The sequence below is a fragment of the Dromiciops gliroides genome, chromosome 2, assembly GCF_019393635.1.
Source record: "Dromiciops gliroides isolate mDroGli1 chromosome 2, mDroGli1.pri, whole genome shotgun sequence".
NCBI lineage: Eukaryota > Metazoa > Chordata > Mammalia > Microbiotheria > Microbiotheriidae > Dromiciops > Dromiciops gliroides.
In genome coordinates, this window is record NC_057862.1 from 681583328 (window position 1) to 681598882 (window position 15555).

General features: G+C 39.6%; 1 pseudogene; it reads left to right on the top strand.

Moving 5' to 3' along the window:
- Positions 1–2515: 2515 nt before the first annotated feature.
- The window catches only part of LOC122739632, a 39377-nt pseudogene continuing 26337 nt past the window's right edge, over positions 2516–15555 (top strand).

A 15555-nucleotide genomic window follows, 5' to 3' on the forward strand; every position in this document is an offset into this window, starting at 1 on the left:
TGAGAAACTGAGGCAAACATGCTTAAGTGACTTACCCAGACTCACATAGCTAATAAGTTTATGGTACCAAATTTAAACTCAGGAAAAATCTTACTGACTTCAGGCTTAGCATTTTATCCACTGTGCCACCTACCTTCCCCCGAAAGTTAAAAAATAATTCTTATTATAAATCATTATTAAATTATTATTATAACTCATTATTAAATGAGACATTTGCTGAACTAAGCATTTTGACCTTTGATTGCTTTCCAAAAAAGACTCTGACTTTTCAAATTTTATGGAAGAAATCAGTTTTTAAATTTGTTGTTTTAAATCCCAACATTCCTCTCACTCCAATTTTGAGATGTTTAAAAAAAAAGAAACACTCATCTAAAGAAATGCTTCTCCAGTCATGATCATCTTGAGTGGGGACCTCCAATAAATCCATCCACTAGTCAATCAATCAATCAGTTACCTAAAATACCTACTATCACTTAGTGGAATTATTTAAATTCCTTCCCTTTGTTTTAGTCCCACTAAAGGAATATTAAAAACTCACTGTCAGTATGAATTGAGTTAGTGAGCCCCAAAGGGAACGCATTATACTTTCTATATGTACATGTCTGTTCCATTAAAATTTAAGTTCCATAAGGATAGGGACACTTTTGCTTTTCATATTTAGGCACTTAGTACAGTGCCTGGCTCATAGTAGGTAAGTAATAAATGGTTGTTGATTGAAAAGGTATATTAAGGGGGCAGCTAGGTGGCACAGTGGATAGAGCACCGGCCCTGAAGTCAGGAGGACCTGAGTTCAAATTCGGCCTCAGACACTTGACACTTACTAGCTGTGTGACCCTGGGCAAGTCACTTAACCCCAATTGCCTCACAAAAAAGAAAGAAAGAAAGAAAGAAAGAAAGAAAGAAAGAAAGAAAGAAAGAAAGAAAGAAAGAAAGAAAGAAAGAAAGAAAGGAAGGAAGGAAGGAAGGAAGGAAGGAAGGAAGGAAGGAAGGAAGGAAGGAAGGAAGGAAGGAAGGAAGGAAGGAAGGAAGAAAGAAAGAAAGAAAGAAAGAAAGAAAGAAAGAAAGAAAGAAAGAAAGAAAGAAAGAAAGAAAGAAAGAAAGAAAGAAAGAAAGAAAATGTATATTAAAAACTCATTGGGGCAGCTAGGTGGCTCAGTGGATAGAGTACCTGCTCTGGATTCAGGAGGAACTGAGTTCAGATCCAGCCTCAGACACTTCACATTTAACTAGCTGTGTGACCTTGGGCAAGTCACTTAACCCTAACTGCCTCACCCCCCAAAAAAAACAAACCAAAACAAAATAACTCATCAATCCATATCAATTCCCACTTAGAATCTGTGATCATTTGAATAAGAAGAGGGCTAGAGTTTGTCTTTCTACTTTTTGTGGGGGAAAATAGTCAATCAAATGAATGATATAAACATGAGAGAAAAATATTTAATATAAACAATCTGTCTCAGACTTCAGAAACCTCCATTTATAAAATACAAGAAGTAATATGCTGGTTATAAATCATACTTACAGGGGCTGCTAGGTGGCACCGTGGATAAAGCACCAGCCTTGGATTCAGGAGGACCTGAATTTAAATTCAGCCTCAGATCCTTGACACTTACTATCTGTGTGACCCTATGTAAGTCACTGAACCTTCATTGCCCTGCCAAAAACAAAATACAACAAATAAACAAACTTATTTTTGTTATTGCAGATCCTAGAAGAATTTTCATTAAAGCATCTTCTGAAGGAATTTGCATTAAATCAGGTCCATGAGAACCCCCTTTTCGTAACTTCATTAGCCTTTTTAGGGTGACATCTGTATTTAAAAAGAATATAATTGTGTTTCTTTTCAACTAACCTTTAATGCTTTAGCTTTTTGTATTGAGGAAAATGTTTCCATAGGGTTCATCCAAGTTGGCTCCTTTTTGTGGTCATTGTATTAGGCCCTTTCTAAGTTTAGACTGGGAAAAAGAGTCTAGCAAATATTGTTGCCTTCAGGAGTTTATGATCTAGATAGGAGTTGCAAGAAGCACACATTTGAAAGGATAATCAGTTTTGCCAGGTGGCCAATAAATTCTAGCTTAGTAACAACACATAAATCTATCAAAATTGACAACTGCAAGTTGAGACAATAATAAAGATAGAGACATATAAACTTCCAGCAAAGAAATTGAAATCTGAGAATCCATGTCCTCAGTAAATGCTATCTGAGGTCAGAAGAGAAATAACAACAACAACAACAAATTAATCTGAAGTTTTGGGAGTTTTTTTGACTGTTTTCTCTCACAACTAGCTAATTCCGTTTACATTTAAAGAGATAGTGTGGTCAAGTAAATAGAGAGGCATGACTCAAAGCCAGGAACACCCGTGCTCAGTCCTTCTTATGATTCATACTGATTGTATGAACAGAAGCAAGTTATTACCTCTCAATGCTCCAGACAACTCTCTAAGACTGTCAGCATCAGAGGTGTCAACCTGAAACGGCAGGAGGAGTTGCCTCACCTAGGAGTTCCCTATACCAATGAAATCACAGGTCCCCATCCTTAAAGTTCATGAAACACTTTCTACACATTGGATGCTCATTTGCCCCATCAAGTATGAGTGGTCAGGTAAGGCTTCAAAAAGAAGGTGAAATCTGAGCTGAGCCTAAAACATTGGGTAGGATTTAGGCAGGGAGGGGGCTTCTGTTTAGTGATGAGAATGATGAAAACAAGTAGGGAATTTCAAGACCTCTTTGGCTAATGATTCATAAATTGATTGGACTGGAGCAGAAAGGGCATGGGGAAGAGCTGTGAAAAATGGGATTGGAAATGTTGGTTGGGGATACACTGCTGTCTGGAGAGTTTCCACTTTATCTGGTAGGCAGCAGGGAACCATTAAAATCTTAGGGATATAACATGCTTGTAGAACATCCAATTTAGTAAGTAATGGTTTGGCTATAAGAGGCTTTCTGATCAATTTTATGACCTGGCTTTCTTACCCCACAAAAAAAAAGAAGAGAAAAAAAAGAGAAAAGGACAAAGGAGTCATTGTTGGCTCCATTTTGCACCAGTGGGAAACCAAGAAAAGAAATGGTTTACTAATTAAAACTGTCTTGCAGTTTGATACAAAGCAAAGTACATCTAAGGAAAACTTTCGTTTATTTCTCTGTGCTGACAAGGGACAGAGACCATTGTTCACATCTCCTAGAGAAGGAAACGTGCTAATTTCCCTGAGGACTGAAACCAAATGAATTAGTCTGAATACCCTGAGTCAAGGTCAAAGGAGAACCTGATTCTAGAGTCATTTCCAGCATTAACTATCAGTGAACCCTTAGGCAGGTAACTTTGGATTGGTGCATTTATTTGGCTCAGAAATGTTTTTGTTTGTTTTTACGTATAGGAAACTTCATTCACCAATGCAGATCAACAACAACAAATCATTTCTTAAGCATCTACACTGTTCTAGACTGGGGATACAAAGACACAAAAAAGGTCTTAGAGGGGTGTATGTGTGTGTGTGTGTGTCTGTGTGTGTGCAGGAACAACAGGTAAATGCAAAATTAAATATAAAATTTATGTTATAAAAAGTAATTTTTTCCATCAGGATATTAACAGTAGGCTGGGAATAAGGATAACCTTTTGGTAGAAAGTGGTACCTGACCTAAGTTTTGAAGAAAACCAGGGATTCTATGAGGGAGAGGTGAATATAAAGTGACTACCAGACATGAGAAACAGCCCATGCAAAGACCTAGAGATGGGAAATGGAATTCCACATATTAGGAACAGCAAGTAGGTCATTTTGTTTGAATTCTCTAATAATTAAGGAAATAATCCATTTCTTTTCTGTTGGTTTGAATAAAAGTATTTTATTATTTTCCAGTTACATGTAGAGATAGTTTTCAACATTTGTTTTCATAAAATTTCTTGTTTCAAATTTTTCCCTCCCTCCCCCATCCCCAAGACAGCAAGCAATCTGATATAGGTTACATATGTACAGTCACATTAAACATATTTCTGCATTAGCCATGCTGTGAAAAAAGAATCAGAGCAAAAAGGAAAATCTCAAAAAGAAAAACCAAAAAATAGAAATAGTATGGTTCAATCTGCATCTAGATTCCATAGTTCTTTTTTCTGGATTTGGAGAGCATTTTCCATCATGAGTCCTTTGGAACTCTCTTGAACCATTGCACTGCTGAGAGGAGTCAAGTCTATCACAGTTGATCAACACACAATGTTGTTGAAACTGTGTACAATGTTCTCATTTCAGTCCTTCAAGGTTTCTCTGAAATCCGCCTGATCATCATTTCTTTACAGCACAATAGAATTCCATTACATTCATATACTACAACTTGTTCATCCATTCCCCAATTGATGGGTAACCCCTCAATTTCCAATTCCTTGCCACCACAAAAAGAGCAGCTATAAATATTTTTGTGCATGTGTGTCCTTTTCCCTTTTTTATGATCTCTTTGGTAATGTGGTAAAGATTATTTGTAGTAAAAATTAATATTCTCGTTTTTAGCTAACTCATTTGGGAGGAGCCACACCTGGCCCACTCCAAGGTTACATATGCTATTGAGCTCAGAAAGGCAGCTTTTGAAGGACCTCCCCTTTTGGAGGAGGAGAGATTGAGTGCTCGCTGAAGGGAGGCAGGCTGCTTCTGGAAGGCTAGGCATCTTCTGGAACTCGTTCTTTTTCTTTCTGGGCCCTTGGACTGGCAGTGCATGTTTGTGCTCTGTCTCAGGCAACTGCTGTTCTGGCGGCACATCTTCATGCTCTCGGTGTGGTGACTGTGGCCTGGGTGATGAGCAAGCAACCTTAGACTTGCAGGCTGTTCAGGTGTTTGGTGATTTTAATTACGGAAAACCCTAATAGGCTAAGTTTAGAGTTAAGAGCAGTTCTCTGTATTTCTATTTTCCTATTTCCTTATCTTTGATTTTTATTAGTTTCACCTTTCTTGTTTAATTAATTCCCAAGTAATAAAATCCAATCCTTTGGTGAACTAAAGGTTAGAGGCTCCTTTCTTATTGGCCTGGAAGAAATATCTAAAAAGGGCAGTTCAGAGGGGAGGGTTAAACCTAAAAGGTCCCTCATATTTCCGGGACCCCAACATTAAGGCAAGTCACCCAAATAATATATCAAATTTTGGCCCTCACAGTTTAAAGACCTAGTAGTGGTATTGCTGGGTCAAAGAGTATGCACAGCTTTATATCCCTTTGGGCATAGTTCCAAATTGCTCTCCAGAATGGCTGCATCAATTCACAGCTCTACCAACAATGCATTAGTGTTCCAATTTTTTCCACAGCTTCTCCAACATTTATTGTTTTCCTTTTTTTTGTAATATCTGCCAATCTGAAAGGTGTAAGGTGGTACCACAGAGTTGTTTTAATTTGCATTTCTCTGGTCAATAATGATTTAGAGCATTTCTTTTCTGTTTTTATACCTGGTGCCTGGCACCCAATGGGGTCATTGTGTGGGGAGGAAGAGGGGGGGGAGGAGGAGGAGGAAGAAGAAAGGGAAGAAGAAGAAGAAGAAGAAGAAGAAGAAGAAGAAATGGGCTAGAAAGATAGACTATATCCAATGACTGACTGTAACTTAGAGTCTTGGAAAAATAAACAATTAATTGAATTGCCCATGATACAGCTACTGTGTGTTGTGGACTGAAACTTTGTTATTTCTAATTCCAAGGCCAACCCTGCATCCACTATCCTGTGCTGCCAATCAGTACGCAACAACAGAGGTGGCAGTTGGAACCAAATCTCTTCTTAGTCCAAATCCAGTGAACTTTCCATTATACCATGAAACCTCTATGGTATTACATAACTACTATTTGGAAGACCCTGTGTTATGTGCTAGGGACATATCTAACTACCATGATTTTATTCTGTTGGGTTTTTTTAGGGGGGTTCCTTTTGGGGGGGATTGGGTTTTTTTTGCAGGGCAATGAGGGTTAAATGACTTGCCCAGGGTCACACAGCTAGCAAGTATCAAGTGTCTAGGGCCAGATTTGAACTCAGGTGCTCCTGAATCCAGGGCCAGTGTTTTATCCACTGCACCACTGAGCTAGTCCCCATGAATTTATTCTGTAAATACTTATTCTATATACTCATATATGTCCATGCTGCCTCCCTTAACAAAATGTGAGTTTCTTGAGAGCAGGGACTATCATTTTGGTCTTTTTTTCCCAAGAACTTAGCACAAGGTTGGCACATAGGAGACACTTAAGTGAAAGTCTAAAAAAAATTAGTGGGGTTAAGGAATGGCAAGAAAGCTACAGCATGAAGACAAGGAAGTGTGAAACAAAGTAAAACGGGGTGTACTGGAGAGAATGGTGAGCTTAGCATCTCAAACTCTGGCTTTTATCCCTATCTCCACTTCCAAGGTATCTAAACTTGAGCCAATCAATTTATGTCTTTGAGCCTCAGTTTCTTAAATATAATTTAACTTCACACTATTGCAAGGTTGTTGTGTGGAAACTTCTTCATAAATCCTAATGGACATTATATAAGGTCATCATTGCCATGATCATTCTCACCATCTTTATCAATATGATCATTGTCATTGCTATCATAATTATAACAGCATGGCAGAATCAGTGGCCTCAAATCCAGGAAGAACTGGGTTCAAATTATACCTTTGACACATGTTGGCTATGTGACTCTTCGGCAAGTTTGTTCAGAAAAATCTCTAGGATTATAAATTAAGAGAATAACCTGAACTGGTAAGAGTGTAGGTGAAGGACCCCTGCAACTGGTGGAGGATATCACTAACAAGATCCAATTTGAAAGTTTTCCTGAGGTGCAGCAGCTGTCCAGCTGCCAAAAATGGTGCCTCTGGACTGCATAGCAATAGTACAAGGGATGCCCCAAAGAAGCCTCTGAATGGGAAGACCTTATTTATTTCACCATTTTGCCCTAGGCTACCCCTCCTTCAAGTGGTTTCCTGTTTCTCCTTTTCTTACAGACACATGAAATAGGGCCAATGGAATGGCTTTGGACTCTATGGTAGGATAATCAATGGCAGGGCTGCCCAACATGATGAAAATGTCCAATCTGGACTTCATGGATTCTTCCCTATGAGCACATCCCCAAGCCTATGGCTAAGAAAGTTCATTTGTAAATGTCTTTAAAAAGCAAGGTGGCAGGCAATGTGTTAGAGCTTGAGAAAGTCAGAGTTGTGTTCAGAGGGCAAAAGATGGTCCAGAATAGATGCCTGGGAGATAAAAGATGGGCTGGTTTGTCCTTGAGACAGATGAATGCACACAAACAAAGGCAAGTTCACTGTGAAATTGCTTCTAGCCACCCATCATTCATCTCTCATTAAGCATCCCTAATACATTATTACAGTTACATTTAGAGATGTTTATATAACTGAGTTGGCATCAATAATCCACAGTAATTTCACCTGCTGTGTAAGGGGGTGGGCAGGAAGGGGGGACCATTCTTCTCAAGCTGCCTCAGGTGATGTGTACAACATTGCTGAATTACTGGAAGATATTTCACAGAAGGCACTTGGTGAGTTTTATCAAATGGGATTTCCTAGAGGAAGGAGGATCTGGGTTTTGTTTACTTTCCCAGAATATTAAAAAGGCTGGCCCATACACCAAGGAACTTGGTAAAAGCAATAACAATCCGGGCCTATTGGCCAATTTATTACCCCCCTGAATGCAACATTCACTCTTCCACCTCCATGCCTGTGCAAAAGTGGGGCTTCCTCCCCTATACACACACACATATGTAGGTGACCCATCCTTCCTCTACCTGGGCCTCTTGACAAGTGCCATCAGCTTCAGTAGGCTACCACAGTCCAGGTACTAGGGAGGTCCTACCCCAATCCAGTTACAAGGACCTCCCTCCTCCTCATTCTCCACAATCACTTTGTAATTATCATGCCTGATATTTTGGATTGACTTATCTTTTTATATGTCATTTCTTCCCAGTGGAAAGTAATATTTTTGAGGAAAGAAACCATTTGTTTTCCATATTTTATCTCTAGTTCCTAGCACACCATGGGGTCATTGTGTGTTAATAATAATAGCTATCATTTCTATAGCTCTTTAAGATTTGCAAAGCCTGGTTAACAATATTGTCTTATTTGATCCTCGCAAGTCTCACAACAAATAGGTGCTATTATGACCTTCATTCTATAGATCAAGACACCAAGGCAGGCAGAGGTTAAATGATTTGCCCAGGATCACACAGCTGATAAATATGGGAAGCCAGATTTGAAAACCGGTTTACTAACTCCAACTCTAACACTCTATCCACTAAAACACCCAACTACTACCTCTGGACTGGTCCCCACACCCCTACCTTCACAAAAATGTAGTCCTTATCTTGAGTAAGAAAATTAAAATCAAAATAGATCTAGCTGTTTCTAATTAATAAATGAAATAACTCAAAACACGTTAAGATTAATGAACTGAGAAATAGTGGTACAGTTGTACCTAAAGTTAGGAACCTGGATTTAAATTCCCACCTTTCTTTGCCATTTATGACCTTGGACAAGCCATCAAACCTCTCCAGCACCTCAGTTTCCTTCTCTATTTAGGATGTCCTTCTAGGATTGCTCCACCCATTTATGCTAACCCTCCTAGGTTGCTCCCCTAGAATATAGCTGATGCTACTAAGAATTCTAGGGTCACTCCTGAGAGACTGTTTTGAGTATGATATGAGGCCCCACTGGTGTGCTGTTCACTAGTAATCAGCCAGATTAATACTAAGGCTAATTAATTAGTTTTGGTAAAGACTTTAACAACAGTATGAGAACGGGTGACACAAAACATATCCGCCCCCCAAAAAACAAAATCCTAAGATACCTTCTCCCACAACTACACAATCTATAGAAATAATGAAGTCAAACAACTAAAGGGAACATATATAGCACAGATTTTGATTCCTAGAAGTTCTTTCTTGAGCCCATTGATGTAATTCTTCTCTATTATAGGGAATCACACTCCTGGAAGCTGGTACCTCCCCCATCGGGCTCTTTCTGCATTTCAATTTTACCATGTTTCTCCTCAGCTTCTTTTCCCCTACTCCAGCATGCTACTGGTCCAGTCTCAATGGGAGTAGGGGCAGGAGAAATAGTGAGAGAGAGAAAAATAATCTCTCTCTTCCCAATAGGTATTTTCTTTCAGGGGCTTGCTGCCAACCATCAAACTGAGATCATCTACTTCTGGGCAGGTCCGCCAATTTAATGTCTCCTTGCTGAAATTACCCCACCTAATTAAGGCTAAAGAGGCTTCTTCAGATAGCCAATAACTCCTTTTCCTTTCTCGATTCAAAGGGGATCACACTTCATAAAGGAATGAGAGAGTATAAACCATCTTGTTCACCTAAGACACCTGAAGTGATTTTCAAAATAATTTTGATAGCAAACCAAAGGAACATGGGGAGAATAAAATAAGTGAGACAACTGTCAAGTTGGAAAGGGTGGGAAACTTTGTCTAAAATTACTCTAATCTTGCCAGAATTAGCTAGTTTAAATAACAGCATATTTAAAAATTTTAATAATATATTGAATAACATTACATATGTACACAAATACATACATACATACATACATACAACATATATATGCATATATATTTGCTTGTTTCACAAGTGGTCATATGTATAGATGGAAGTTTATATGGATTCGTGTGTAGATATGTTGATCTCAGTGTCAGAAATACCTAGGTTGAAGTCTCACCTTTGATATCTACTGGCTTGTGACCCTGAGTAAGTCACTTCACTTAACTTCTCAGTATATAGATATTAGAGACAGACAGACTCATGGACAGACAGCAGTGTGCTGATGAATGTTTAACTATCTGCTTTCTAGAAAAAACAATGTACTCATGAAAAACTTTTTAACATTTTCTTCATAATTTTCTTAAATCTAGACAATCAACAAAACAATAAATTGGAATTTGTTCAGTTGTTGATTTCCAGTATTTAAATATTCACAATGAACATCTAACAATTGTTACTTATGAGTCAATATGTACCAGCTCCAATATACGCCTGAAGAAATAGACATGTTTGAGTGATTGAATGACTGATGATTCTCTGAAGGGAGGAAGTAGACAAATGGTCCTGGGAGAAGAGACTATTCAGAAGAAAACTAAGTGTGGGAAGAGATTCCCCCTCCACCTCAAGTCTATCCTTTGTAGCTGTTCTTTCTGTTTGATTAACTCATCTGCCCTTTGATTCTTTCTTCTGCTAATTCTTTGGCTCCAGTCCTTTGGAAGGGATGTATAAAATGTCTGCTTCCAGCAATAAGCCATAAATCACAGCCCTATTGAAAATGTAGAAAGTGCCTCCACCACCCCCACCTCACCTCTCATTCCCGCCCCCCCATCAAGTTGACCTTTGTCGCCCTTCTTCATTCCTTGGAGATGACTTCATCCTGGATTGACTGCAAATAATTCCTCTAACAAATATGTCTAAGGCTTGTGAAAGGCCTATCCCAGTGGAGCCATCCTTTCTCTGTCAGTCTCAAAGTCAGGTTACTTGCTTCTTTGATTTGGGGGCCACCAAGTGCCATTTTCTTTCTAAAAGCAGACAACCCTGGAGGCTGGGATAGTTCCATTAGGCTCTTTATCACAGCCTGCCAGGCAGGACCATTGACATCTTGCTCATTTACTTCAGCTGCCACCTGTTTTGTTAAAAAACAAAAATGGACTCCTAGCTCTGCCCTCCTTAAGGCACAGTGGTAACTCTGCCAAGGGGTTGCTTTATCATAACATAGACAGGAAGAATCATCGCTCACTATTTTTTTGAAGGGAAGAAGAAAAAAGACTTGAAGCCAGAGTCTCTACTTAAGAGGAAGTATATCCAGTGGTTAAAGCAAATGATGACATTGGAAAGACCTGGGTTCTAATCTTCCTTTTTACACTTTATAGCTATGAGACTCTGGATAAGTCACTTAAATTCTTTTTTTTTTAAATTTAATATTTTATGTTTCCCAATTACATGTAAAAAACAATTTTTAACATTCCTTTTTAACACTTTTGAGTTCCAAATTATCCCTCTCCTTCCCTCACCCCATATTGAGAAGGCAAGCAATTTAATATAGGGTATACATGAAGTCACTTAAATTCTTAAGTGACTTATTTAAGATCATGAATGCGGTACAAGTTAGAGGCAGGATAGAGTAGGTAATTGATATATACTTTTTTGGTTAATCATTGATTATTATCTTTTTTGGCCTTGGGAAAAGCACGCAAGCTCTCTAGGCCTGTTTCCTCATTTGTAAAGTGAGCAAACGGGCTTAGATAATCTCTTAGGTCCTTTATAGAATAGTTTTTTCACCTATAAAATGAGGGTAATAATCATACCTGAGAGAATATATGTAAAACATCTTGGAAACCTTAAGGCACTATACAAGTGGAAGTGACTGTTTCTCTAGTTTCCTTCAAAGCTTCACCTTTTGCATGTCACTATTTCACATCTCTCTAGCTGTTGGTGACTTTCTCCAGATAATTATATTGGTCATATGTATTTATTTAACATACATTTTTATTTCTTTATATATGTGCATGTTATGTCATTGAATAGAATATAAGAGGAGGAGGAGGACAGGAACTGTTTCTTTTTAAAAAAATGTTTGTATCCTCAGGGGCTGGCATCATACTTGGCATAGGGGATGGGATGGCATGACAACACTTTCAATCCCATCAAACTAGGATATTTCCAATGAGGATGCCCCATCACCAATGCAGGTCAGCACTTTCTCTACAATATATAGTCAGGCAGAGTTTTCTTAGGCGCTCATAAGTGAAATGACTTGGCCAATATCATCAGGAGGTGAATAATAAATGCTTAATAGGTTGATTGACTATTGCATACTGTGTGACCTTGAGAACGGCCTCTCTATACCTCAGTTTCCTCATGTATAATATGAGGCCTAGAACATCACTACGGTCCCATGTAGCTCTAAGACCACGGATGCTATGTATGAGTGGCTGACTAAGGAAAAGCCAGGCTTGAGGCTCAGCTTCCTTGCTTTCTGCAACAGGAAGAATAAATGTTCACAGAATACCTAAAGAAAAAGGATTCCCCCATCCCCATCTTCAGATCCTCTCAACAATCCTCTGCATCCCCCACTTTATTTTACACAGACTCACACACACACACACACACACACACACACACACACAGCAGCAACCGCACTCAGAATCCCTTCAAGTTGGCTCTGCTTTTAGTGAGATACTGATGAGATGATGTCTGATTATAATCTGGCAACTTCAGTGAATCATTTTTCTGTCCCAGAAAGTAAAATACTTGAGCCTGTGCATGGTAAAAACCTTGAGGCCTCCCCACACCTCCATCTCCCTCCACTTACATGGAAACTTCCCCAATACCTAAGTAGAAACACATTCTCTATCTGAAGTTTAGGGTCCATACCCCTCACAGGAACCTAACCTAAGGGTGAGGGTTGACTCCTTGTCATTACTCAGCGGATATCTAAGTGAGGAGTCCCTGCCACAGAGTCCCAGAGTATTTGCTGGAGCTCTTCAGGAGAACTATTTAGGCAAGGGTTTCCAGTAATTATTGTATTTAAATCAAGCAATCAACCTGCACTTATTAAGTACCTACTGTGTGCTAAATACTAGGCCAAGAACAGAAGATAGACAAAAAGAAAACCACACCTACTCTCAAGGACTTGGCATTCTAATTAGGGAGGCAATACAGACAATCTGTACACATACAATGATGATGATAGCATTTATATAGTACTTTAAATTTAGCAAAGGACTTTCCAAATATCTCATTTTATGCTTGCTATAACCTCAGGAAATAGGTGTAATTATTATTATTTATTTTTGGTGAGGCAATTGGGGTTAAGTGACTTATCCAGGGTCTCACAGCTAGTAAGTGTTAAGTGTCTGAGGCCGGATTTGAACTCAGGTCCTCCTGACTTCAGGGCTGGTGCTCTATCCACTGAGCCACCTAGCTGACCCAGTAGGTATAATTATTATCCCCATTTTACATGAGTAAAATGAATCAAGCAGAAGTCCAGTGACTAGCTCAGGGTCACACAGCTTATAAGTGACTGAGGCCATATTTGAAATGAGGTATTCCTGATACCAGATCCAAAGCTCTATCCTCTGAATTACCTAGTTGAGTCTGTAAATAATACATATATAAATATATGCAATACAATATTTTGGCATAGTAGAGTGCTGAGTCTGGAGTCAGGAAGCATCCTCTTCCCAAGTTCAAATCTGCCCTCAGACAGTTACTAGTTGCAAAAACCTGGACAAATCACTTCACCCCATTTGCCTCAGTTTCCTCATCTGTCAAATGAGCTGGAGAACTAAATGGAAAACCATTCCAGTATCTTTGCCAAGCAAACTCCAAATGGAATCACAAAGGGTCAGACACAACTGGAAAACAAATGAATGATAATAACATCCATGGGAAAGGAGTGCTAGAAACTGGAGGACCAAAAACCATTCAAACAAACAAACAATCTAGAAAGATGGGTATTAACGGTATCCCGGTTTTATAGATGATGTAAATGAGACTCAGGATGAGCAGTTGTGTTCATACAAGTAACAAAGCAGGTGCCAGATGAAATATTTCCTAATAAGAGACATAGTATAAGAGTTTTACAAAGAGAGTTCAGCCCAAAAAACCCTTGGAAGAAAGTACTCTAAGTACCATCCTTCTCATTTGACACATTGAGGATCATCAAGGCCAAATGACTCAGCCAAGGTCACACAGTACGCTTCTAAACTCTGGGTTTATTTCTCTCCCCTCCATAGCAATGTCTCCTGCACCCTCTCCAGCTTTCAGTCATCTTGGTTCAACTCTTTTCCTACTCGGAAGGCTCAGGAAGTCTCTTCCCTGATGGAGAGAATTCTGAGAATAACACGGGTTAGATGCCCCATCCCAGAGGGAGCTGGAAGACCTTCAGGAGAATTTCAGTGAGAGCAGAGCTGACTCATTTTAATCAGCTCTAAAAGCCTGAAGAGGGGAAGGGAGAGCAAGACTGATGTAAGGGAGGACAGAAGGTTAATGCATGAGCATCCCAGAATTAGTTCATCCTCTGCAAAGAGAAAGGGGTTTTTTTGCCTTTGCTAAGTATGTATGTATGTGTGGGTGGGGGTGGGTGGGGAAACAAAAAAGGCAGTGAATTAAAAAGCAAGTGAGAGCCTGCCTCCTAGTAAAGCATCCTTTGATCCAAGCCGCATGCCTCTGCCCTTTCAGCAATGTCCTTGACCCCGAGACCAACTGATAGATTTCCCGGAGGAGACCATGCTGACTCAGCACTCCTTTGAGATTGTCTCCTTCCATCTTTACATCCCTCTCAAGCTCCACTCAGAGGATCTCAGATTGCCCAGAGCCGACCAGAAGCCCCAAGGCAGGGCTGCATCCTCTGCCTAGCCCCAGTTCCTGCCTCCTCCCGACAAATACACACAGTCCCGTGGGAAGAAGAGATCTGCACAGTAAGCTCTTAGCCAGGGCAAAGAGGAAGGAATATTGAATTATTGTGATTAATAATGGCAGAGCCCAACCCAGCCCCCTCTGAGGAGTGGTAAAAAAGAATTCTCAAGCCTGAACAGCTCAGTGAAATTAGAGACAGGACTGAGATCGAATAGGCTTCTTAAGAAGAAGAATAAGTAGGGGAGCTTCCTGATATCTTTGTAGAAATGCACATGGAATTCATGTCAGAACATTTCATTTTGCACGGCATGTAGAAATTTGCAGCAAAGAGCTGCAAAGCAATGTGACCCAGTGAATAACAGATTCAGGGGAGTTAGGAAGACCTGGACACAAATCCACATTTGACATTTAGGATCAGAAAATGATGGGTTTAGAGCTGCAGGGGCCTTTAGAAATGATCAAAGCACAGCTTAGAGGATGAAAGCAGCAAAGTTCCACTTGTCTAACCCACACGCACAAAAAGAATCTCCACTAGAACATATCTAATGACTTGTCACCCAGTCTCTGAATAAAGCTGTCCAAGGAGCAGGGGCCCCACCACTCCTCTCTCCAGTCACCAGTCTCTTCTTTTGGATGCCTCTAATGATTAAGGCATTTTTCCTGACATCAAGAATCACTCTGCCCCCTTGCAACTCGAATCTATTGTTCCTAGTCTTGTTTCTGGGGCCAGACAAAACAAATCTAATCCCCCGTTCCATGATAGCTTTTCAGACATTTGAATAGAGATATCATAAGTTTCCCTGACCTCCACCATCTTCTCTTCTACAGTTTAAAAATGCCCTGCTCCTTCCTCACCCTCTTTTACAATAGGGTGATGGTAAATGTTTACCAACCTGCTCTCCAGGAAAAAAGTATACCCATGACACATTTTAAAGTTCAATTTACATTATTAACCATGTTCTCCATCACTTTCTCAAGTCTAGACAATGAACTAAACAACAAATCCCCACTTTGTTGTGTACACTGATTTCTGAGGTATAAATACCCACAATGACAATTTCACAATCAAGTCCAGTGAACCAGTTCAAACTAGCTTCAGTACATACTTGCAAGTGTTGGTCCTCCTCTGGATACTCTCCAACTTACCAATATCCTTCTTAAACCTTGGTGCCTAGAACTACTTACATTCCTTCAGATGCAGT